Raw genomic sequence first — 25,782 nt, 5'->3', positions numbered from 1 at the left:
AGAACAACAGTTATTAATGCATGTGAACAATGGGTATATAGTACGTAACTTGGGTAACTCACAGTTACATGTGATCATGCATGCAAATTTGTCTTTTGTCTGGTAGGAAAAGGGGGATGTTTGTGTCAATGGTCAGTATGAAAAGGGGGATGTTTAGGTTTGAAATGCAATCAAGTCTACATATCCTCTCTGGCTTGCTGTAATCATGAGCAGTCTCTTGGAGGCTGCTATCTTGAGATCAGTTCAATAAAGACTTACAATAAGAAAGCACTGAGGAAGCACTACTGTCTTTAAACATGAAATAACCAATATTGCAAAAAACAGATTGCTGATTGTAGGAGTTTGCTGTGCACAAATTGGTTGCCATGTTTCTTGCATTACAGTAGTGAATACACTTCAAAAGCACTTCATTATCTGTAAAGAGTCATGAAAGGTACTATATACATATAAGTTCTTTCTTAAAGCTCATCAGGTGGTCATGAAAAATCTTATGTTTTCAAATGGTGCTTGATAACAGGGATGTTTGAAATCCATGGGTAGTTAGGTAGGAGCATTACCGGTAATGCCATCTCCAAGTGAAGATGGGAACTGGTAGGGAAATTGTATGATACCTCATGCACCCTGTTGGACTTTAATAATTACTAATAGTTAAAGAAAGACAAACACTGTTTTCCTCTTTCTAATAAATACATTGAAAAATAGGATTGGCTTTAGTGTAACATCACTTGAAATTGAAGAGTCTGCCTATTAAGGCCATTAAGAACGTAATTGAAGTAATCATTAAAAGGCCAAATGGCCTTCATGGTTTTTAGGAAACCTCATCCACGAGTGGGATTCCTGAATTTTGAGATTTCCTGAAGCTTTTATTAAATAAATGAAAAATCTTTCATACATATAAAAACACAGTCACATGAGGGGACATGTTAAAATGAATTTTTTAACATTTTTATTTAATAATTTCAAGATCCCTTCAATCTCCCTGAGGTAGCTCCAAGCCTCATGGAGATTGAAGCGCTCTTTCGTGTGCATTCATGAAAGAGCGCTGGCCCCAGCTCTATCTCCTCCCCCAACCTGTGCAGGTAGCGCTGAGCATTACCGCTCATGTATTACACTGTAAAATGGCAGCAACCGCCCCCGCCTGCTCCTGCTGCACCTGCCCGCCACCTGAAAAATTCAGGCCATGGAACTGTGTCCCATCAGAAATTACAGGGGGAAGAGAATTGACAATAAGGGAAAAAATCCCTAGCCTATTCCCATAAACACTGGGTTGGAATATACTAAAGCAGGAGGAATGGGTGTGTGTGGAATTAAAATTATCTGGTAGCACCTTACATACTTACATAAATACGGGTAATGCATCAGTATCACTAGGTTGCAGTCTAACTCCAAAACTTCAGGTGAACCACAAGGACAAAGAGAGAGGAAGTGGCGGTGTAGTAGCAATGTCACTGGGATAGTAATCCAGGAGCTCAGGCTAATGCTCTGGGAGACATAGGCCAGAATTTTCGGCTCGGTGAGTGGGGGTGGGCCCCGCTTGCCGAGGTGTAAAATTACGAGGGGTGATGTCGGGGATGTGTCTCAATGTCGCCACGTGTCATTTAGATTTTCAGTTCGGTGGGCACACAGCTGAATTAGCTGCCCAACTGTTAAAGGCCTATCAAGGCCATTTCAAAACTAATTAAACTAATAAACAGAGCTGCCTGTCCAACCTTAAGGTTGGTGGGCAGGTGAAGACCCCAGGCGGCCTTCATAATTTTCTTGGATCCTCATCCACAGGCAGGATGAGGTTACATGAAGTGTTTAAAAATTGAATAAAAATGTTTTAAAAAATTCATTGACATGTCCCAGATCATGTGACACTGTCACATGAGGGGACATGTCTTAAAATGTTTTAGTTTCTTTATTTAGATGTTTAAACTAATCTCCCTGAGGCACCTCTGTGCCTCAGGGAGATTTCTGCACTCTTTCGCGTGCATGCATGAAAGAGCGCAGGCCCCGACTCAGGGAATCCCCATCACCCGCACAGGAAGCGCTCAGCTTCATGTAAAATAGCGGCGCGGACCCGATCGGGGGCACCTATCGTGTCCGCCCTGCCCCTGTCCGCCCCCGCACAACCCCCTCGATGGGGGGGGGGGGGAAATTCTCCCCAAAGGTTCAAATCCCACCACAACAGCCGACAGATTTTGAATTCAATTAATAATAAAACATGGAATATAAAGCTAGTCTCAGCAATAGTGATCGTGACAACTATGATTGATTGTTGTAAAAAACCCATCTGGTTCACAAATGTCCTTTAGTGAAGGAAATCTGCCATCCTTACCTGGTCTGGCCTACGTGTAACTCCAGATCCACAGCAATGTGGTTGACTCTGAACTGCCCTCTGAAATGACTTCATAAGCCATTGAGTTCAAGGGCAATTAGGGATAGGCAAGAAATGTTGGCCTTGCCAGTGATGTCCTCATCCCATGAATAAATAAAGAAAAACAGGAAAACATATAGTAGCTTTTCTCCCTTCTTTCCTTTCTCCACTCCCTGAATAAATGAGCTTCTTTCCTACTGTGGATACACCTCAGTAGAACTTCATTGGCTGGAAAATGCTTTGGGACATGAATAGCACTATAAAAACACAATTTTTTCTTTCTTTTTTCCTATTCCAGACTTATTATTTGAGCTCCTATATTTTTTTTTCCAATGGCAATAGTTCCCTATCCTTTCAAATTCAACATAGCCAGAGACCTGGAGGTTTGTTTCTTATGACTTAAAAAGCCTCATTTTGTTTTGAGACAGCTTATTAAAAGTTGAGGCACACTAGAAAGTAAAACGTATTCCATTCTCAAATATCAGGAAGATCATATTAAACTGAAAAATAATGTTCAGTTTTAATGGGCAATTATGCTTCTATATATTCCATGGTAATGTACTTGAATTACAATAGCAGGATTATCACACCATTTAACAGAAATACCTACTTTGTGCCTAGCCATTTGCAATGTTGTAGGGTACTAATTAAAATTTTATGATTAAAACAGGGATCCAGCCTAGACTGGAACACCATGACTTACATAAACTTAAAATCCAATAAATAAAAAAATAGATGTGCCTGAGGTAACCTTACTGAATACTGGTAAGAATGATTGTTAATCTGCAGAGTGCAGCCAGAGCCAAGTGGATCAGTTGTACAAGGGGCCAGGAGAAAGATGGGGAAAGCAATTGTGGAAGGGGATTATATAGTTAGGAGAACAGGCAGACATTCCTGATGCAGCGGATGTGAATCCGGGATGGTGCGCTGCACACATGTCACTGAGTGGCTACAGAAGGCTCTGAGGGGCGAGGGTGAACAGTCAAAGGTACAATGACAAAGTTGAAAGAGGGATGAGGTCCTGCATGTAGATTTTAGGGAGCTAGGAAAAAGACTAGCAAGCAGGACCTCAAAGTTGGTAACCTTTGGATTACTGCCTGTACCACATGCGAGTGACTACAGATGCAGGAGGATATAGCAGATTGATGCATGGCAGGCATGATGGTGCAGGAGGGAGGGCTTCAAATTCCGTGGATTTGGACTGGTTCTGGGGGAGATTGGACCTGCACAGGCCGGATGGCTTGCACAACAACAAAGCCGGGACCAATGACCTCGCAGGGCGGTTTGCTAGTGCTGTCAGGGAGGATTTAAACTAACTTCCTAGGGGATGGGAACAGGATGTAGCATTAGCAAGAATAAATGGGTGCACAAGGAATCAGGAGAAACACTAGAGTAAGAAATACTAAGGTATTAGATGGGGTCAGGCTAGGGAGTTATCTAGTAAAATCGAAATTAGGTTTATAGTGCATTTATAGATGGGGTCAGACTAAGTAATCCAATATGACCTAAATTAGGTTCATAGTGCATTTACGTAAATGCACAATGTGGTAAATAAAATTGGTGAGCTGCAGGTACAAATAGCCACATGAGAGTATGATGCAATAGCAGTAACAGAGAGTAGGACTGGGTACTAAATATTCCTGGATACAAGGAAAGAAAGGATGGAAAGAAAGGAGGAGGGATGGCAGCGTTGATTAAGGTAAATATTACTGTGCTGGAGAAAGAGGATGTTCTAGAGGGGTTAAGGATGGACCCTATTTGGTTAAAGTTGAAAAACAATAGAGGGACCGTTACACACTGAGTGTTTTCTATAGGCCACCGACTAGTGGGAAAGATATAGAGGAGCAAATTTGCGAGGAAATTACAGAGAGATGCAGAAACTATAGGGCAGTGATAATGGCAGACTTCAATTGTCCTAATGTTAACTGGGACAATAATAGTACAAAGGGCACAGAAGGGGAAGAGTCTCTGAGGTGTGTTCAGCAGAATTTTTGAGAGCGGTTAATGTTTCCAGCAAAATGAGGAAGGGGGCATTTCGGGATCAGGGTGTGTCAGGCGGATGTAGTGTCTGTTGTAGAACTATTAAGGAACAGTAATTTTAGTATCATAAGATTTAGGCTAGCCATGGAAAAGGACATGGAGCAATCTAGAGTAAAAATATTAAATTGGAGGTGAGCCAATTTTAGCGGGGTGAGAATAGATTTGTCCCAGGTAAATTAGAATCAAAAATTGGCAGGAAAAACTGTAAATAAACAATGGGCTACCTTTAAAAAGGAGATGCTTTAGGTACAGTCCAGGTACATGCTCCTGAGAGGGAAAGGTAGAGCCAGCAAAACCAGGGGCAGAATTTTACCCCTGTCAGGCGGGAAGTTCAGGAGCGGATGCGTGGAGGCCTGCCTCAGATCGGGCGTGTGCCGCCATTTTACGCGGGCGGGGCAAGTAAGGCCCGCCCAGCGTGACATCCACAGGGAAGCGCTATGCACTCCGTGTGCAGGTGGGTGGATTCCCTGAGCTGAGAGTGCGCTCTTTCACGCATGCACGCGAAAGAGCGCACTCATCTCCCTGAGGCTAAGTGCTGCCTCAGGGAGATCGGCTTCACAATAAAAAATGTTAAAAACAGAAAAATAAAATTCCCTGACATGTCCCCTCATGTGACACTATCACATGAGTTGGAACATGTCCATCACTTACATTGACAATTTTATTAAAAATTTTAAAACCTACATGGAAACTCATCCCGCCAGTGGATGAGGTTTCATGCTTTTTCTAATGCCCGCCAGGGCTCCCAGCCTGCCCACCAGCCTTATGGTTGGACAGGCAGGTCCATTAATTACTTTAACTACTTTGTCAATGGCCTCAATAGGTCATTGACAGGTCGACAGGCGTACAGCTGATTCTGCTGAGCCCCCGCCTACCTGAAAATTGAACTGAGGCGGGGTGACATTGGGAATTCCGCTCGATGTCAGCCCGCATCATTTTACGCGTCGGTGAACGGGCCCATCCCCGCCCTTGCTGATTGGGAAATCCTGGCCTAGATCTCCCTGGATAGTGATAGAGGCAAAGACTAGACCTGGATTTTCGCAACAATAGAGACCCTCTCTGTCATTGTGAAAATGGTGGAAAAGGTAGTAAGTCAGAAGTCCTGCCCCCAAACATGGCATTACCATTTTCCCGGGGTGGGGGTAATGGGCCCGGGTCAGGATTTGCGCATGCATGTTTCACAGAGGCAGCTGCCCATAAAAATCAGTAGCTACCTCCACTCATGACTAATTTTAGTGACCCAGCTGTATAAACCTTGATGTGTGCGGGTTAGACCTAACAGGAGCAGTCATGAGCAGTGTGGAGCCCTTTGGAGAGATGAAGTACCTTTTTGGGGAGGTTTGATATGGCCCAGGATGTTTTTTTGGAAGGTCCAATGGTCTTTGGAGGTGGTCAGGTGCTCCTTGAGGGAGGTAAAGTGACCCTTCGGATTGTTAAAAGTCATCATGAATGTGAGTAAAAAGTGCATAAAGTTTATTTATTTTTTCCATGGGATGTGGACATCGCTGGCAAGGCCAGCACTTGTTGCCCAACCCTAATTGCCTTTGAACTAGTTTGCTTGCTAAGCCATTTCAGAACACTTAAGAGACAACAACATTGCTCTGGGTCTGGAATCAGCCAAAGGCCAGACCAGGTGAGGATGGAAGATTTCCTTCCCTGAAGGACATTAGTGAACCAGATGGGTTTTTCTGACAATCATTGATAGTTTTATGGTTATCATTATTGAGACTAACTTTACATTCCAGATTTATTAAGTGAATTTAAATTACACCAGCTGCCGTGGTAGGCTTTGAGCCCATGTCCCCAGACCATTAGTCTGGGCCTCTGGATCATCAGTACAGTGACATTGCCACTATGTCTCTGTCTCCACATAACATGCTAACTGTCAAGCTCATTGGAATTGTCAAATGTGTCAAAATTAACCATCAAAGGCAACTGTCAAAAGTGTCAAAATGAATTGTTAAAAGCAACTGTTACAAGTGTCAAAATGAACTGTCAAATGCAATTGTCAAGCTATCAACAAACTTAAAACTCCTGTCCTTTAAATCTTTGAAAAGAATGCCTGGAGTATTTAAAAAAATGATTGCTTGCTATTTCACTCCGATGTCATAAGCCTGAGAGCTACCGATACTGGATTAATGTTGCATGACTGATTTTACAACCTTCCATTATCAAAGTAGGGTGCCTTCCATTTCAGTTTGATTGACAGCTCTAAGCAGTTATAGACCCTTTGAAGTGGGACTATGAATTCCAATGTTTTTTCTCATAAGGGAATTAAGCACTTGAATGAAATGTTTGTTTTTGTAAGGATGCAATTGAAGGAATGTAATTGTAATTGTTGTGAACGGGAAAGTCTACTTAGAACTTTATTTTATTTAATCTCCGCGTGGATTGTGAGATCTATCCATGTTGGACACCGGATGAGATGGCACAGTAAGTGTAAGGGCAAAGAACGATGAGTAGGGGACATGAGTTGGCATGAGTTGGCACTAATTGACATAGGAAATATAAAGAAACATGGGAGGGTTGGCTTGAGTTGTCGCTAAGTTAGCATAAGTTTATAAAAGACCATGGAGGTGGGTAGAAGGGCATAGGTTGGGCTGGAAGGTATGAGGGTCCATGGGGGTGGGTAGAGGGGCATATGTTGGCATGGAGGGTATGGGGACCATCAGAAGTTGACGTGAGTTGGTACTAAGTTGGCAGAGAGATTATAAAAGACCATGGAGAGGTGGGTAGAGTAGCATAGATTGGCATGGAATGTATGAGGGGCAATGGGGTTGGGGAAAATTACATAGGTTGACATTAAGGGTATGAGGGGTCATTGGGGGTTGGCATAAATTTGCACGAAGTTGGCAAAGGGGCAATAAAGAGCAACAGAGGTGGGTGGAGAGGCATAGGTTGGCAAGGAGGGTATGAGGGGCCATGGGGGGGTAGAGGGAATGAGGTGGCATGGGTTGGCATGGATGGGGCATGGGGAAAGTGTGGAGTGTTGAGTGGGTGTGAGGGGTAAGGGGCTGCTTTTTGGTTACTTTTTAAAAAAAAATCTTTGACACAGTGCCGGAGCACAGGGAGAGGCTTTCCACCCAGCCCGCTTCCTCACCCAGAAGCCTCTGCCATCACGCTGGGATGGTGGGCTCAACTCCCAGAGAACCCCACCATCCTGGAATGAAAATCCCAACTTCCAGGACACTTTCTCTTTGGTCAGGTTCAGATTTTCAGAACCAGGAAATGTCCGGAATCTGCGGTCCCGACCCAGGAGCAAGAATTTAGGCCTAAGATGAAGCAGAAAAAGGTTGCACAGGACAGGTGTGATAAGAAAAGTGAGAACCAGGGTCAATATAAAAAAGTTCAGAGAAGTGAAAAAGAAAATAAGAGAGCATGTGAAGAGACTGGCAGTTATTATAAAAGAGAATTTAACTCTCCTATAAGCATTTAAATAGTAAGAAGGTAGTAAGAGGAGGAGTGGAACCAATTAAGGACCAAAAGGGTGGTCCACACATGGAGGCAGAGGGCATGGCTGAGGTACTAAATGAATACTTTGCAACTGTCTGTGCCAAGGAAAAGAATGCTGCCAAACTAATAATGAAAGAGTAGGTAGTTGAAATGCAGGATCATTTGAAATTTGGTGAAGTGGAGGCATTAGAAAGGCTGGCTGTACTTTAAAAGTTGATAAACTACCTGCAGTGGATGAAATGCATCCAAGGATACTGGCAGAAGTAAGGGTGGAAATTGTAGAGGAAGAGTGGTAGTGACATTGGAGAATTGGAAATGTTACACCATTATTTAAAAAGGGAATAAGGTTAAACCCAGCAACTACAGGTCAGTCAATTTAACCTTGGTGGTGGGAAAGGTTTCAGACCTGATAATCCAGGACAAAATTAACAGTCACATGGACAATTATAGATTAATGAGGGAAAGCCGTCGTGGACGTGTTAAGGCAAACATTATTTAATTAACCTGATTAAGTTTTTGATGAAGTAACACAGAGGGTTGATGAGGGTAATGTGGTCAATGTCCATTGTGTATGTGGACTGCCAAAAGGTTTTTGATAAAGTGCCACATAATAGACTTGCCAACAAAATTGAAGTCCATGGAATAAAAGGGAAAGTTGGCTGAGTGCCAGGTAACAGACAGTAGTGGTAAATGGTTCTGTTTCAGACTGGAGGAAAGTATGTAGTGTGTTTCTCTAGGATTGGTACTGAGTTTACAGCTTCTCTTGAAGTATATAAATAACTTAGACATGGTTGTGCAGGACAGTTTCAAAAGTTGCAGATGGCACAAAACCTGGAAGTATTGTGAACTGTGAGGCGAATAGTGATAGATCTCAAGATGACGTAGGCAGGCTGGGGAATGGGTGGGCATGTGACAAATAAAATTTAATGCAGAGGAATTTAAAGTAGTACGTATTGGTAGAAAGAATGAGGAGAGGCGATATAAAATAAAGGGACAGAGAGACATCTGTATGTGCACAAATCATTGAAGATGGCAGAACAAATTGCGAAAGTGGTTAAAACAGCATATGGGATCTTGAACTTCATAAATTTTCATGAAACAATACCCCTTTATTTTTGAAAATATGGTTTTCAACTTTCAACTGGCTGGAAATTTTGCAATTTGAAATGAGACAGAACAAACTGCTTAAAAATGCAAGGTAACCTTCCAAATTGAAGGTGAGAAAAGTAAACCAGACCCTCCCAAGGGAGTATGAAGAGAGGGACATTTCCAGTAATGTACAGATCCATCGAAACCCTATCTAAGAGATATTAGAATGCAGAGTGCTGGATTTTAATAAACTGTAATCTTATTTAGACAATGGGAGACTGCTAGTCAGCCAAAATGCAACTTGCACTCCATTCAAATGGGAACAGGTACTCAACCACTGCCCCCCACCATGCCACCCCGTCCCCACCTCATGAAGTGTGAAAGGCCCCCTATTGGCTTTCACTATCTTGAAACTCATCAAAAGTTTCTAATCAAAAATGTGATTAAAAACAAAAAACTGCGGATGCTGGAAATCCAAAACAAAAACAGAATTTTCTGGAAAAACTCAGCAGCTCTGGCAGCATCGGCGGAGAAGAACAAAGTTGACGTTTCGAGTCCTCATGACCCTTCAACAGAACTGAGTAAAAATAGGAGAGGGGTGAAATATAAGCTGGTTGGATATGATCTGAAAAATGTGATTACTTGTTCTACATCATAATGACCACAGCAGACATGGTAATTGAATTCCTTTGGAATATACAGCCAGCAGAATTTTAAAGATTGGTTTACCAAGCCTGAGGCACAGTGATCAGAGCAGAGATTTTTGCAAGAGACTTCAGCAGAAGAGAAAGGTTGAAGAGCTCTCCCTCTCTCTCTATCTCTCTCTCTCTTTTTCTCTCTCTCTCTTTCTTCCTTTTGGATCAAATGAATTAATTGGTGCAGAAGTTAATGTTACAAGAAACTTACAAAATGAATTGCAACATCTTCTACATCTGATTGCATCCAAGAAACCAGCTAATCTAAATCAGCCACAACATTTAACAATCTACACCTCAAGGGCAATCAAAGGACACTTAACTGTATACTCTTTTACTTTTTGCTTATTGGACTCTAACTTTCCGTATTTCTGATACCTGTATGCATGACATCATATTTTTATTATTTTTCTCGGGTTTAGTGATTAATAAATTTTCTCTTTCTTTAATTCAAGAGATTCTTGTTTGATTGGCTCCTTATTTCTCACTGCATAAATAGTAAATACATTTGGATTTGGGAAAGGCATATCTTAGAAAAGAAATTTAAATCTCTGTTTTGACCAATTGGAGAGGCTGAATAGAGGGGAGGCATTTCATTCGCTTCTCACCCGGTCATAACAAAATAGAGGCATAGATTACAAAAACAAGGACGTTATTATAAACCTGTATAAACACTGGTTCAGCCTCAACTGGAGTGTTTTGTCTAGTTCTGTGTACCGCACTTAGGGAGGATGTGAAGGCTTTAGAGATGATGCAGAAAAGATTAACTAGAATGGTTCCAGTGATGAGGAACTTCAGTTTTGTGGCTAGATTGGAGAAACTGGGATCGCTTTCCTTAGAGAAGAAAAGGTTGAGAGGAGATTTTGATAGAAGTGTTCAATATCATGAGGGGTCTGGATGGAGTAGATCAAGAGAAACTGTTCCCATTAATGGAAGGGTCATGAACCAGGGGTCACCGAGTTAAGGTAAGTGACAAGATAACCAACGGCGACATGATGAAAAATATTTTTTACAACGAGTGTTTAGCATCTGGAATCCACTACCAGAGAGTGTGGTGGAGGCATACAATTATAACTTTCAAACGGAAATAGGTAAGCACTTGAAGTCTAAGTGCATGAAGGCTACGGGGAATGGGCAGGGGAGTGGGACTAGCCCAGTTGCCTGTGCAAAGAGTCAGTATAGACACAGTGGGCCGAATGACCTCCCTCTGTCCTGAAACCATTCTAAGATTCCATGGTTTGAGTTGATTTGGAGAAATCGAGTTGGCTGTGGAACTTATTTCCATAGATTATTCCAAAAATAAACTTGTTTTAAATTGCGTTCTTACATGAGTGATCATTTGTATTAACCACTGTGTTACCACTATTACCATTTTAATGTCTTTGAAGCAAGGCATATTAACTTATCTCCATAGAATTGATTGGAAATCTAAACATTGCAAAGCTTTCGATTTCTTAATTTGTTACATGAAAAGAATATCAAGCTGCTGGAACTTATGGAAAAATACAAGTGAACGTCCAACCCAAATGCTTCCCAACTCAAAACTGCATTGTGGCACATTTTAGTTGTCACCATTTTTGCCTCTGAGTCAGAAGATTCTGGGTTCAAGACTGACTCCAGGGCAGGATTTAACGGAGCCCACTGGGGCAGGCATGATGGCAGGTGAGGGAGGGGTGAGGTGGAGGTACTCGCTTCTGATTTCTGGCATCTGGATTATTGCCCCTAATTTAGTGGGGGATGAGAATAGCCCGACAAGGAACCCCACCCACTAATGAGCCTAATTTACATCCCACCAACAATGAGCCACTTAATGCCAATGATCCTGAACTGATTGGGATTTAATGCTGGGTCAGGGATTTAATGGGACTTGCACGGGTCTCCCATGACTCCCAAAGGCGATGCAGCAAAACCTCTCGGGTTTGCCAGCAACCTACAGGAAGGGTGCCTCATTGACAGGCACTGAGTGGGACCAGGCATTGGGCAGGAGGAAGCTTCTGAAAGTCAAACTCCCTGCCCTTGCATCTGACTCTCCTCTATCCCAGCAACCATCTCCCCATTACCCCTAACCCACCCCACCCGCCTGTCTCTGAATTCCTTGGAGCATTACCAACAGCAGCCACTGCTCCTGATGGCTCGGCCGGGACGAGAATCCCATCCTACTGGGGACTTAATCCACTGGGAGGCCCAATGCTTTCCAGTTAAATGTCTGTTGATTATATAATTGTGTTGGGCTTCCCAGAGAAAAATAACATAGTGTTCTCACCCGTTCTCCAACCAGTTGTTGGAACTAAATTCTCCTCCAGGACATAAGCACAAAAATCTAAGGCTGGCACACCAGTACTCTACTGTTGGATGTGCTCTCTTTTCGTTGGGTCATTGAACTGAGGTCACATCTGCCCTCTCAGGTGGATCAGTCCATGGTATTACTTCAAAGAAGAGCAGGGAATTAAGTCTACTATCCAGGTCAATACTTATCCCTCAATCAACATCACAAAAAAATTTTTGATTGTACTTGTTGACAAGGTAGATGCAGACTCTCAGAATTTTAGTTTCGGTGATATGACATTATCACATTGTTGTTTGTGGGAGCTTGCTGTGCACAAATTGGCTGCTGCATTACAACAGTGACTACACTTCAAAAGTATTTCAATGGCTTTAATGTACTTTGAGATGTCCCATGGACATGAAAGGCAATATATAAACACGAGATTTTCTTTCTTTTAATTAAAAACAATGTCGAGAATCACATTGCACAGATTTTCTTCAGCTCAGAGAGTAGGAGCAATAGGAAGATGTCTACCAATGCAATTTCTTTCAAAACAATGGTTCAAACTTGTCAAAAATACTCTACTAATTTTTCTTTCCATATCACAGATGGTCATATTCAAATTTTACTGTTCCCATCATTTTATAATCTGAGTCTTAGCAGTTATATTTGTTCTTCAGTAAAGTGTAAAACATGTTAACTAAATACAGTGAAGAGCTACTTTAGTTATCTATTCAAATGTCTATCTTGAATTGTGTTCATTTTCTTAAATCTAGCATGGGTTTTTCCTGAATGTTTAAATAACATGAAGATTGTGTTGCCCCTGGGTATTGTGTTAGCACACACATTTGAATCTTATTCCACTACACCATGGAACAGTATGATGCAGCTTCATGCCTGCAGTTCTTTCACACATGTTGATGTGCAGGGGTCCACAGCAGAGGCCAAGCATTGCCCCAGAGAGAGATAGAGGGTTAAAATCAGAACAATGTTACCCTAGAAATCCAGTTTCCAATCAGCACTTTTGAAAAGCTGAGAACATGTCACCTCCCCAGTTTTGCCATTAGTTAAAGGCAGTGCACACAGAATGAGATCCCAGGACCCAGAGGGGAAATCATATTGCCAAAACTAAAATTCTGAGATTCTGCACCTACCTTGTCAACAAGTACCATCAAAAATAAATTTAAGCACATTTTAAGTATTTCTACATAACATGTTTAGGCTGCAATGCTGCAACCGTTAAAGTCAAGCGTCTTGACTGGAAACACATCATCAGTAAAACCATTAACCAGGGGAATCTCAAGCTAGGCTTTCACACTATATACAGGTGTGATTTGATGTCTGTCATCTCTGCTTATTTTGAAGTCTGCTTGCAACACTATGTTTCTGTTATAAAGAGATAAAAGCAAAGAACTGCGGATGCTGAAAATCCAAAACAAAAACAAAAACAAAAATACCTGGAAAAACTCAGCAGGTCTGGCAGCATCGGTGGAGAGGAGCACAGTTGACGTTTCGAGTCCGCATGACTCTTCAACAGAACTAACAGACCTGCTGAGTTTTTCCAGGTATTTTTGTTTTTGTTTTTGTTTCTGTTATAATGTTGCCTGATATAATGTATGTAAAATCAACACAAAACATTGTGTGACGTACTTTGCATTATGTTTTGTGTACATCCCCCAACAACAGTGTGATAAAAGTACTTCGAAATTCAAATAACTATTGTTATAGATTCAACCCATTGTGACTGCATTGCCTCTTTTGGTCCCAATCCCAAATTAATGTCAATGCCCACCCTTTCTCAATACCCTGTATGTGTCTCTCTTTCAAAATAAACTCCTTTAAAGATACAATGATCTCTGTCTCAAATGTTCCCTTTACTAAAGCATTCTATATTCTAACAGCTTGCTGCATAAAAACATCTCTCGTAAATTCTCTCCTCACTCTCGATGACAATTTAAACTGATGACTCCTCATCACTGACACTCCAACCAAAGGAAATAGTCTTTACCTATTCACGCTTCATAATTTTAACAACTTCCATTAAATCTCATTTTAGCCTTCTCTGCTCCAGTGGAAATAAACCCAATATCTCAAGTCTCTCCTCATAAATATAGTTTTTTTATTCTTGCTATGTTGCTGTGTGAAATGTCCTTAAGTTTGCAATTTTTGAGAAGTGTAAATTCCCTCTTAATATATCCTACAAACACTCTTATGCTGATTCTCTCCTCCTAATTCTTCCATGTCTCTGTCCAACCACGAGGAGAGAATATGCAGCTTGCTCCCAGGCCACTGCCAATGCTGCTCCATACAAATGACAGCAGCCTAGTGAGACACCTAATCTCTCTTACTGTATGGTTGCATGCAACTCCCATCCAGTATCACACTACATATTAGGAACAGAGAACTGAAAGTCAGGAAGAGGGTGATTTAAATGTGTCTCCCTCAACTTTGTTGTTCAGAGTTACCACCTGTCAAGGTTTGAGACAGTCATGTTTTGGAATGATGTGGAAGCATTAGCAATAAATGTTTCCATTACATTTTAAAATCAATAGCAAAGCAAATACTTCGAACTCAAGTCACGATCTGATCATCACCTTCCTCCATCTCCATATTCTGGTCACTGTCTAGGACAATGCAAAAGTCAGCACTATTATTAGTGCTGCGCACTGGTGCTCTAGTATGGTGGCGTTACTTCAGAATTCAAGTTTTATATTTCATAATCATCATGTGATTACAAAGATGCTTAAGATTTAAAAAAGGAGTTAATTTCCAGATTGCATGAGGTGAAATCCCCAGGTTCAGTTTGCGGTCAGAAATACTTTTATCTTTTCTTGTATATTGTCAAGATTTTAGAAATTTTATGCTTGTCTTAGATATTCTCTCTCTGGTCACTTCTCTAAGTTATGTTACGTTCAGGAATGTGTCTGCACCGTCCGGTATCTAATTCTACAATAACGTAGCTTAGCAGCCAACTAAGGCAGGATTCCCTTGTGATCTGACCTGGATATTTTGCTTTTCACTTGTGGCTTTCTCCAATATTTCTGTACTTGACACTTGAGTGCGATGAGGCCACATATAAATTGTTCAGCTGTTAAGCATTGCATTTTTCCCTTGCATAAGATCTTAATTTGGCCTCATTTTGAATACTGTATAAACTTCTGGTCTCCTTGTCTGGAGGCTATTAAGGCTCTGGAAAGTTTGCAGAGTAGGACCACAAGGAAATCTCAGAAAACATCTTAGTTACCCCAACAGGCTCAGGGAACTGAATCTTTTTTCTTTAGAAATGTGTGGACTCGGGAGGGTGACAGGTCTGATCATAAAATAATGGAAGGACTAGATTTTGTTTATGTGGATCAAATGATTTCAGCTGAATAGGTTAAGCAGGACTCAGGATCACAGTCACAAGTTACGAAGGAGCAGAACTAAGTTGGATGCCATTTAGTTTCTCTTTTCCCAGAGAATGTGGGAGCTGTGGAACAGCTTGATGGTTCATGCAATGAACGTTGATTTGCTTGCAGATCATGGGAATGAATAACTATTGTACATTGATGCACCCTAAGTTTTCACACCTTCACAACTAGCTCCATGTCTATCAAGAGATATTAGTTGTTTTCTTTTAGCAAAACAAGTTAAAGCATAGATACATATAAACATACAAAGAAAGACAGGCAGGGATTTGAGGCAGGATTTTACCAGTCAATTGGAGATGGCCTATTCCTAGACCATTGATGGCTATTTTACCAAGCTGCCAGTATTTTGTCAACATTGTGATGGCCCTCTGCCACCTGGGGAGTGCGCCAGCTGCATTGAGATGGCCCCTCACTGAATTCCCGGGAGGAAGCCTCCCTTTCTGGAGGCTCCCTGCCTTGAAGCCACCACTGGAGGTTTCCCACAGTGGAGGCCACTGGGAATTTGCGCCGTATCGTGTGTTGCTGGCTTAACTAATTATGCAATCGGGGTTCCCAGCAATTGTCATGGAGGGGCTGACAAGATGGCTCGTGCTCCATCATCATATCCGGGCACAATGCTTAAAAGACGTCCAGACATCAACTGACCCAACGTTGAAGTCAGAAGGTCCAGCAGGTGGACCTCCTGAAGTCAGAAGAATAATCTCCTGGAAGGTCCTGAGGATAGAAGATGGACCATTGGAAGATCCTGAGGATAGAAGAGCCATCTCCTGGATGGTCCTGAAGTCAGAAAATCCACATCATAGATGATGTGCATGGTGTTCCAGGGTCCAATCACTTTAGGCCTCTATCTTCCATTCCGATCTCCATGAGTTGCCCCATGCATTATTGCAGGTTAACCTGCTCACTAACTCTCAGTTTGGGTTCTTCCAAGGCCATTCAGCTCCTGACCTCATTACAGCCTTGGTTCAAACATAGACAAAATAGCTGAACTCCAGAGGTGAGGTGAGAGCAATTGCCCTTGACACCGAGGCAGCATTTGACTGAGTGTGGCATCAAGGAGCCCTAGCAAAACTGTAGTCAATGGGAATCAGGGGGAAAACTCTCCGCTGGTTGGAGTCATACCTAGCACAAAGGAAGGTGGTTGTGGTTATTGGAGTTCAATCATCTCAGTTCCAGGACATCCCTGCAGGAGTTCCTCAGGGAAGTGTCCTCGGCCCAACCATCTTCAGTTGCATCATCAATGACCTTCATAAGGTCAGAAGTGGGGATGTTTGCTGATGATTGCATAATGTTCAGCCCCATTTGCAACTCCTCAGATATTGAAGCAGTCCATGTCCAAGTGTAACAAGACCTGGACAATATCCAGACTTGGGCTGACAAGTGGCAAGTAACATTTGCACCACATAAGTGCCAGCCAATGACCATCTCTAACAAGAGAGAGAGTCTAACCATCACTCCTTGATATTCAATGACATTACCATCGCTGAATTCCATACTATCAGCATCCTGGGGCTTACTATTGACCAGAAATGGAACTGGACTAGCCATATGAATACTGTGGCTACTAGAGCAGATCAGAGGCTAGGAATCCTGCAGCAATTAACTCACCTCCTGACTCCCCAAAGCCCGTCCACCATCTACAAGGCACAAGTCAGGACTGTGATGTAATACTGTCCACTTGCCTGGACAAGTGCAGCTCCAACAACACTCAAGAAGCTCAACACCATCCAGGGCAAAGCAACCCATTTGATTAGGACCTTTCCACAAACATTCATTCCCTCCACCACCGACGAACAGTGGCAACTGTGTGTATCATCTACAGGATGGCACTGGAGGAACTCACCAAGGCTCCTTGGACAGCACTTCACAAACCCTTGACCGCTGCCATTTAGAGGGACAAGGGCAGCAGATAGATAGGAACGCCATCACCTAGAAGTTCCCCTCCAAGCCACTCATCATCCTGACTTGGAAATATATTGCTGTTCCTTCACTGTCACTAGGTCAAAATCCTGGAACTCCCTCCCTAACAGCACTGTGGGTGTGCCGACACTACAGGGACTGCAGCGTTTCAAGAAGGCAGCTCACCACCACCTTCTCAAGGGCAATTAGGGATAGGAAATAAATGCTAGCCTAGCCAGCAATGCCCAGATCCCATGAATGAATAAAAATAATTCTGACATTTGCATGCCACGTTGATCAAGAAGTGTTCTGGACCAGTGTGAAAACCCACTGGTGGGGCAGGAAATCAGACAGGGGAGGGTGATTCCAGTCGGGCCTTTATCTGCATCTTATTAACGGGATGCAAAATGGCTTCATGTCAGCCTCAGGCAGGAATGGCAACTCCCCATGACGGATGGGAGCACACGCTCCCGCCTTCATTTTACGCCAGCAGGAAACTGACTTTTTGCCTCCTGCTGCGTTGTTCCCCCCACCATTAAACCTGCTGCGAGGGGTTCTGGAAAATTCCGCCCATACTCTTTTTTCAGGGTCCATGCTGGCTCCATTTATTTAAATCTCATCTTGACAGCATAATCACAGAAAATAAGCATATACGGAAGAATCATAAAATTATTACAGTTCAGAAGGAGACCATTCGGCCCATTGAGCATGTGCCGGCATTCTACAAGAGCAATTTAGCTCATCCCACTCTCCCACCTTTTCCCAGTGACACTGCAAATTTTACTTAGCCACCCTTTCAATGTAACAATTGGTATCAGTCTGCTATTTCTGACAAAACAAATAAACTTAAAGGAAAAGAGACAAAATCCACAATAGTGAGCCACAATTTGATTCCCAGATTAAGTGACGGGACTGAGTACATCTGTAAAATGACTTCAAGTCATTTGTGCTCCCTATAATTGGCAGTTGTCTTTCACTGCATTTTGCTCTTATGCCACTTACCGTAAAAACATTGGAAGGTCCAAAAAATTTAAAACAGCAGTCATTTACAAATCTACTCATTCCCCAATTGCAAAAGCTCTTCTTAACCTTTCTCCCCCATACTTCAAATTGAATAAGATTAACAAAACAGGAGTTAGTCAAGTAGTTCCCTTCTGCATTGCACCATAATATCTTCTTATTCGAAGAAACAATCTCAAACATGTCCTACAAGAAATGTGCATGTCACCACATTCCTCTGATTCAGTTTACTTATGCTGACCAGCACTAATGGGAAAGCAGCTTTTGTTTGCTTCAGAGTTAATATAAGCATGTTTTGTTATAATGACACAAGGATTTATACCAGTGACATATCATGAAACGTTTGCAACCTGGCTGTGTAAATAAACACTCTCTGATAAACTGATACAGACAGCCATGAGTTAATTGAGATTCAAAGAATACAGCACATGAAGAACAAGTTATGATCTTTACTCTACATTTATTAACAGAATAGAAAATTTCACATTCTTCCACCATGTGAACCAAGACTCAGAGGTTTATAAATGGTTGATTTTGTACAATTTGAAAATAACAGTTTCTGTTGCACAACTTTTAATTTTCCCCTTCCTTTCTTTTTCAAGAGAAGGATGTCAGTGTACAGACCCTTCTGTAATATTGATGATGTGACACTGATTACACACACTGCTGGTAATTCATCTCAATTAATGTTCCAGATAAATAGAAGCAGTGAAAGGAGATGAAGGAAAGTGTCATCAACACCACACTTTAAGAATTGGTCAATGCACTTGGGACGGGAATCAGTTACTTAGGTAAACTTAATATCGTAGATAAGAGTAATGTTCAGTAAGAGTTCAGCTAGATTTTGGGGATCTGAAGCAAACATCAAGTTGAAGATTATTTTTAGCATGGAATTAACTTCTGCAAAATTAAGGGAAAAACAAAAATGTTTTTACAGCGTAACAACTATGCCAAACTAATGAAATGTCTAATTATTTGATTTAGAGTTTCTATGGTGCATATGATCAGTAATAATTTCCAGCTACATGGTGTTGTGTTCTACATTAGGAGAAATGTACATTATCTGCTACATTGGAATAAGAAAAAAAAGAGAATTATTTCAATGTACTTAAGAAATGCCATATATTCTGTTTTGTTGTCTGTTCATGCTCTAGATGGGGTTATTTGGTGTTTTTCTACTCTCCCCAAGTAAGCTGCTTAATATTATAGTTCGTTAAAACTACTCTTTATTTACAGGTACAGCTAATACACCTAATAAGAACTTTGCATGAGCTTGGACTTCCCCTTAGTCCAGGTCTCTGTTGCTCAATCATGTGGTGTTGCATCACTACATCAGCATCATGTGCTTCTGATGTTAACCCCTTACATATTCCTCTTAAGATGTAGATTTGAATCTGTTTTGTGTGCTTATAACTGAATGCCTTGTAAAAAACTGAACTATTTAGTTTCAGACATATAACACAAGTTCAATCCATACAAATTGTTGTAATGAGGGTTTCTACAAAATGAAGTGAAAATAGTGTTTGCCTTTGCTTGAAGCAGAATGCCAGAAATGTTTCCTGTAGCGCCAAGGAACTAAACAAGTCTGGCAATTGGAATTGAATTTTTGCTCAGACTCAGGCACTTGGCCTGAGAACTCTGAACTTTTAGTTTTCAAATCAATGAAAATATGTGGAACTACAATCACCACATGTACTACACAGCTTTCATTGAAACAATAATATATTTGAATCCCAGCTGCAAGTATTTCAAATGACCCCAATTTCAATATTTAAAACTTGTTCATACAGAATAACAAGATATCAAGACTTTCTTGACATCTTGACAATGTCAGAATCCAATGGGACATTGCTTTCAGAAGACTTATAGAAAATAGCTGTCCTATACATTACATAGCTGATAATTAACAGAATTTATAAAAGAATTCCAGCTCCAGATGATTATTGCCTGAAATTAGATGTGACTCAATTCTTAGAATAAACCAATCACAACTGTGAAAATTACAAGAAGGGTTAACTCTTGGCGCTGCGCACACAAATGTGTTAGTATGCTATATTCATATGCGTAGTGTTGAATATTTATTGGGGAACATTGAGCAAATATACTCCATAAAGATATAAAGGGGCCAACTTTCCTGTGTTTTTTAATCTTGGCAAAATGGAAGGCATTGCGTGAACGCTGGAGCAATTTCAGGAAAGCATCCAAAGAGTAATTTGTCCCTGTTTGCTCATGCTTTGGGAATTCCAACCATTTAACAAAAGGAATATATCCAATCCAAGTTCCATCACAGCACTATAGCCATCTCTCATTTCCATCTTGATGTGTCTTCTGACACTCCAGCAACTTATTTGAGCAGCTCACTATTTATCATCCTGCTCACTTCTCTTTTTAGGACTTCATTGTCTCCAACATTCCTAACATCACCAGTGACATCTTTCCCGAAATCTCTTCCCTTTTCTTTAAGTTGCCTCTGCACCCAATAAATTCTTCAGTCTGCTATGTCATGCTGATTTCTTCTAGCTTACCTAGCACAGAAATTCTTCTGCCCACACTTCACTAATCCAGAAGGCTCTTTATCAGAGGCCATGGTCATCGACAAGGCTAATTCTTTTTTATTCTTTCATTGAATATGGTTGTCAGTGGCAAGGCCAGCATTTGGTAACCATCCCTATTTGCCCTTGAGCAAGTGGTAGTCAGCCACTTTCTTGAATCACTACAATCCATCTGGTATGGGTACTGTTATATTTGCGCTGGTTTGCTATACATCTTATTTTTCTCAGAGTAATGCAGAGATGATTCTAGTTCAAAATCTAATTACAATACTTGAAACATCTCAGAATTTCCAACACACATGTACTTTGATAATCCCCTGGGCTTTTATCTAGAAGCTTCTCTCTTCAATTTGCTCTGTAGCTCACCTACATGTTTTTCAATCAAGCAAGTTGTACAAGCATCAGTGAACCAAACTAGCATAGTCAAACACAGATGAGACAAACCATTGAACACTACAGGTAGTCAATCCCATAGTGTGTTAGGAAGGGAGTTCAAGGATTTTAATCCAGTGACAGTAAAGTATTGGTGGTGATATAATTCTAAGGCAGGATGATGTGTGGCTAGGAGGGAAAATTGTAGGTAGTGATGTTCCCATGCATCTGTTGCCCTTGTCGTTCTAGGTGGTAGAGTGGGTTTGGAAGATGCTGTCAAAGGAACTTTGGTGAGTTGCTACAGTGCATCTTGTATATAGTACACACTGCTGTCACTGTGCATTGGTGGTAGAGGGAGGGTTGATGGTAGGAAAAAACAGAAATACAGAGTATTTCTTAAATGGTGAGAACTGTGAAGTGTTGAACGTCAAAGGGACTTGGGTGTCCTTGTTTGTGAGTCACTGAAAGCCAGCATGCTGGTACAACAAGCAATTAAGAAGGCAAATATTGGCCTCTATTACAAAAGGATTTGAGTAAAGGAGTAAAGATGTCTTACTGTAATTATATAGCACTTTGGTGTGTTGGCATCTGGAGTATTGTGTGCAGTTTTGCTCACCTTACCCAAGGAAAGATATACTTGTCACAGAGGGAGTGTAACAAAGGTTCACTAAATTAATTCCTGGGATGAAGGGATTGTCCTATGAGGAAAGAGAAAATAGACTGGGCCTTCATTCTCTGGCGTTTAGAAGAACGAGAGATGATCTCATTCAAACATACAAAATTCTTACAGAGCTCAACAGCAGGGAGAATGTTTCTCCTGACTAGGGGGTCGAGAACTAGAGGACACAGTTTCAGAATAAGGGGCAGGCCATTTAGGACTGAAGTGGAGAGGGATTTCTCCACTCAGAGGATGGCGAATCTTTGGAATTCTCTGCCCCAGACGGCTGTGGAGACTCAATTGTTGAGTATGTTCAAGACTGAGATTGATAAATTTCTAGATATTAAAAACATCAAGGGATATGGGGATAGTGCAGGAAAATGGTGTTGAAGTAGAAGATCAGCCATGATCTCACTGAATGGCAGAGCTGGCTTGAAGGGTTGAATGGCCTAGTCCTGCTCCTATTTCTTATGATCTTTTGTTCTTATGGATGGAGTGCCAATCAAGCAGACTGCTTTATCCTGGATGGTGATGAGCTTCTTGAGTGTTGTTGGTGCTGTACTCATCCAGGAAAATGGAGACTATTCTAGCACTCTCTTAACTTGTGCCTTGTATATGGTGGATAAGCTTTGGGAGTCAATAGGTGAGTTACTCACCTCAGATTCCTACCCCCTGACCTGCTCTTGTAGCCACAGTATTTATATGGCTAGTCCAGATCATTTTCTGTTCAATGGTAACCCTCAGGATGTTGATAGTGTTGGGGGGTTCAGCCCATCGATTACCATTACCATCGATTGTCAGGGGGAGGTAGTTAGATTCTCTCTTGTTGGAGATGGTCATGGCCTGGCACAGTTGACACTAATGTCACTTGCCACTAATCAGCCCAAGTCTGAATGTTGTCCAGGTTTTGCTGCAGATAGGCATGGACTGCATCAGTATCCAAGGAGTTGTGAATGTTGCTGAACATTGTGCAATCATCAGCGAAAATCCCCGCTTCTGATCTCATGATGGAGGGGAGCTCACTGATGAAACAGCTGAAGCTGGTTGGGCCTCAGATACTACCCTGGGGAACTCCTGCAGAGATGTCCTGGGACTGAAGTGATGGCCTCCAACAGCCACAGCCATCACTTTGTCATCTCCTTCACTATCTTCATTCAATTACCTGCTCTTAACTCGTCTAAGCTCTTAATATATGACTGAGGGAGTTGAGTGGGGAATATCACTATGAGCTATATTTTATTTTTTTAAGAATCAAAATCCCTCATATGCATGAGAACAGATCATTGTATCTCCTCAAGGAAAGCAGCAATTACTTTCAGTTGATGGAGCATATTTTTGAAAGTGAAATGTTATTCAAATGTACAAATACAAGTCAAACTCAATAAATTTCTAATTTTCTGAGATGCAGATTCGCTTTGACAGGTAAAGTATTATCTGCCTGGGCTGTGGGCAGAAATTTACATCTGATCAATTTTTCATTGCATCCCCCTGAGTTTGAAGTATGATGCAGAGCAAGACTTATTGTTTTTTTTAAAAACAGCAGTTATCACTTTATATCGACATAATTTTAAAAAAAAAAAATTTTCCTTATACTTATAAGGAAGCTCATGTCATATTATTTCAATCACAGCTAGGTGTCAAAGGATATAAGTTTACACTGAAGAGATGTAAATTTTTGATATATTTTGAATACTTACAGCCTCCCGGGTCCCAAGATTTACATTCCCAAGGTAGGTTGTTCTGTGCTGCTCTGCACCACACTTCTCGCATATGGCTTTCCTTCCCCAAAAGAAAATAATTCCTTAAAAAAAGAGGGTGAGTGGAACTAATTGGATAATTCCTGCAAAGAACCAGCACAGGCATGATGGCCTGAATAGCCTCTTTCTGTGCTGCAAAATTCTATGCAATTATTTCCTGTGTTTGTTGCATTACTCGATGACTGGTATAACAACCATCTGAAATGTTTCCTTCGGGTGCTAAAGGCAGTGCCATTGGCACCTGAGCTGCTGACCTGTACTGAAGTGGAGTCTTTGCTCTCACTAGTGTCTTGCGCAGCCTCCAAACATGATCCCTGCTCCCACCCATCCAATTACCACCAGTGTCCTGAAAAGAATAAATAATCTGCTGGCTTACAACCTTGGACAGGTCCTCTCCTTGACTGCTACCTGCACCGCTCCACTCAGTAAATGAGGAAGTGAAAACAAATGGACCAGGGAGATGGGGAAAAAAGGAAAGAGAAAGGGATAAAGAAAAGCAAAAGAAAAGTGACAGCAGAGAGGAAAAAGATAATGGAGAATATACCTTCAGAATTCCTGTGAATACCACAGGAAATCCATTGTTAGACAAAAGTGAAGAATTTCATGTAATGCACTTCCACACTACAACCTAAACAAGGCATTGTGAAAATTGCTGCTTAGATTTTGCACTAGTGAAAACTAAATTAACTTGTGCATTGCAGCCATTAGAGATTACATATGAAATTGTTGCAATATTTTTATATAGTGTTGTGCATGATTTGGGAATGACCGTTTTAGCCGATACTTTGTCAAATCATTTCTATTTGCAATGGTCTCTCCTTAAAAATGAAACAACTACACAATTAAATGATTTGAAATAGCTGAATGCATCTAGGTTGCAGGTGTGTGTGTGGTAGAATGCTTACACACAAAAGTTACCCTGTCAATCCATTGCCCTGCAAGAAAAGTTACAGACACACACTACAGGTGATAGAAGGGGATAATCAGGTCACCTGCCCATCGCCTCAGACAGGGGTCAGTGAGTGTGCCATGGGCAATCTATAGTGGGAAAGAATATATCTTTTAGAAATAAGGCCTGAAAAATAATTGTGAATATTTTATGTGCAAAATTAAAGACCATGGGATTAAAGGGTGAGTGGCATTATAGACACTAAATCAGCTAAGTAGCAGAAAGCAGAGTAGTAGTAAATGGTTGTTTTTCAGATTGGAGGGCAGTATAATGTGGTGTTCTCTGGGAGTCAGTATTTGGGTAACTGTTGTTCTTTATATATTAATGCCCTGGACTCAGGTATACAGGGCATAATTTCAAAGTTTACAGATGATACAAAACTCAGAAATGTAGTAAACAATGAAATGGACAGTGACATTCTTCAGCAGTGCATAAGCAGGCTGGTAACATGGGCAAGCACAAGGCAGATGAAATTTAATTCAGAGAAGTGTGAAGGGATATGTTTTGGTATGAAGAATGAGGAGAGGAAATATGAACTAAATGGTACAAGCTTAAAGGAATTGAGAGACCTTGGGGCATAGAAAATCAAATCTTTGAAGGTGGCAGGACAAGTTGCGATAAAATGAATATTGTTTCCTTGATTTATTAGCAGAAGAATGGAGTACAAAAACAAGGAAGTTGTGCTAAACCTTTATAAAACACTAGTTAGGCTTCAGCTGGAGTATTGAGTTCAATTCTTGGCTCCACAATTTAGGAATGGCATCAAGACCTTTGGAGAGGATGCAGAAGAAATTTAACTAGAATGGTACCAGTCATGAGGACTTCCTTTATGTGGAGAGGAGGGAAAAGATGGATTGTTCTTCTTGGAGCAGAGAGGGTTAGAAAGAGATTTGACAGAGGTGTCTGAAATCTTGAATGGTTTTGGTAGAGTAAATAAGGACAAACTTTTTTTAATGACAGAGTTTGGTAACACGGGGATACGGATTTAAAGTGATTGGCAAAAACAAAAGAGACAATTAACATAAAGAGACTTCCCTTTAATGCAGAGTTGTTGTGATCTGGAATGTCCTGCCTGAAAGGGTGAAGGAAGCAGATTCAATAGTAGCATTCAAAAGAGAATTGGATAAATACTTGAAGGGAAAAATATAGAGGACTTTGGGAAAGAACAGGTCAGTGGAATTAATTGGAGCTGGTACAGGCCTTTTGAGGTTGAATACTCATCAATAACACGATTTTTTTTTAGATTCCTGTATTTGCCTTCTT

This window comes from Carcharodon carcharias, chromosome 13 (assembly GCF_017639515.1).
Source record: "Carcharodon carcharias isolate sCarCar2 chromosome 13, sCarCar2.pri, whole genome shotgun sequence".
In the NCBI taxonomy this organism is placed as follows: Eukaryota; Metazoa; Chordata; class Chondrichthyes; order Lamniformes; family Lamnidae; genus Carcharodon; species Carcharodon carcharias.
This window is presented reverse-complemented; position numbering follows the sequence as displayed.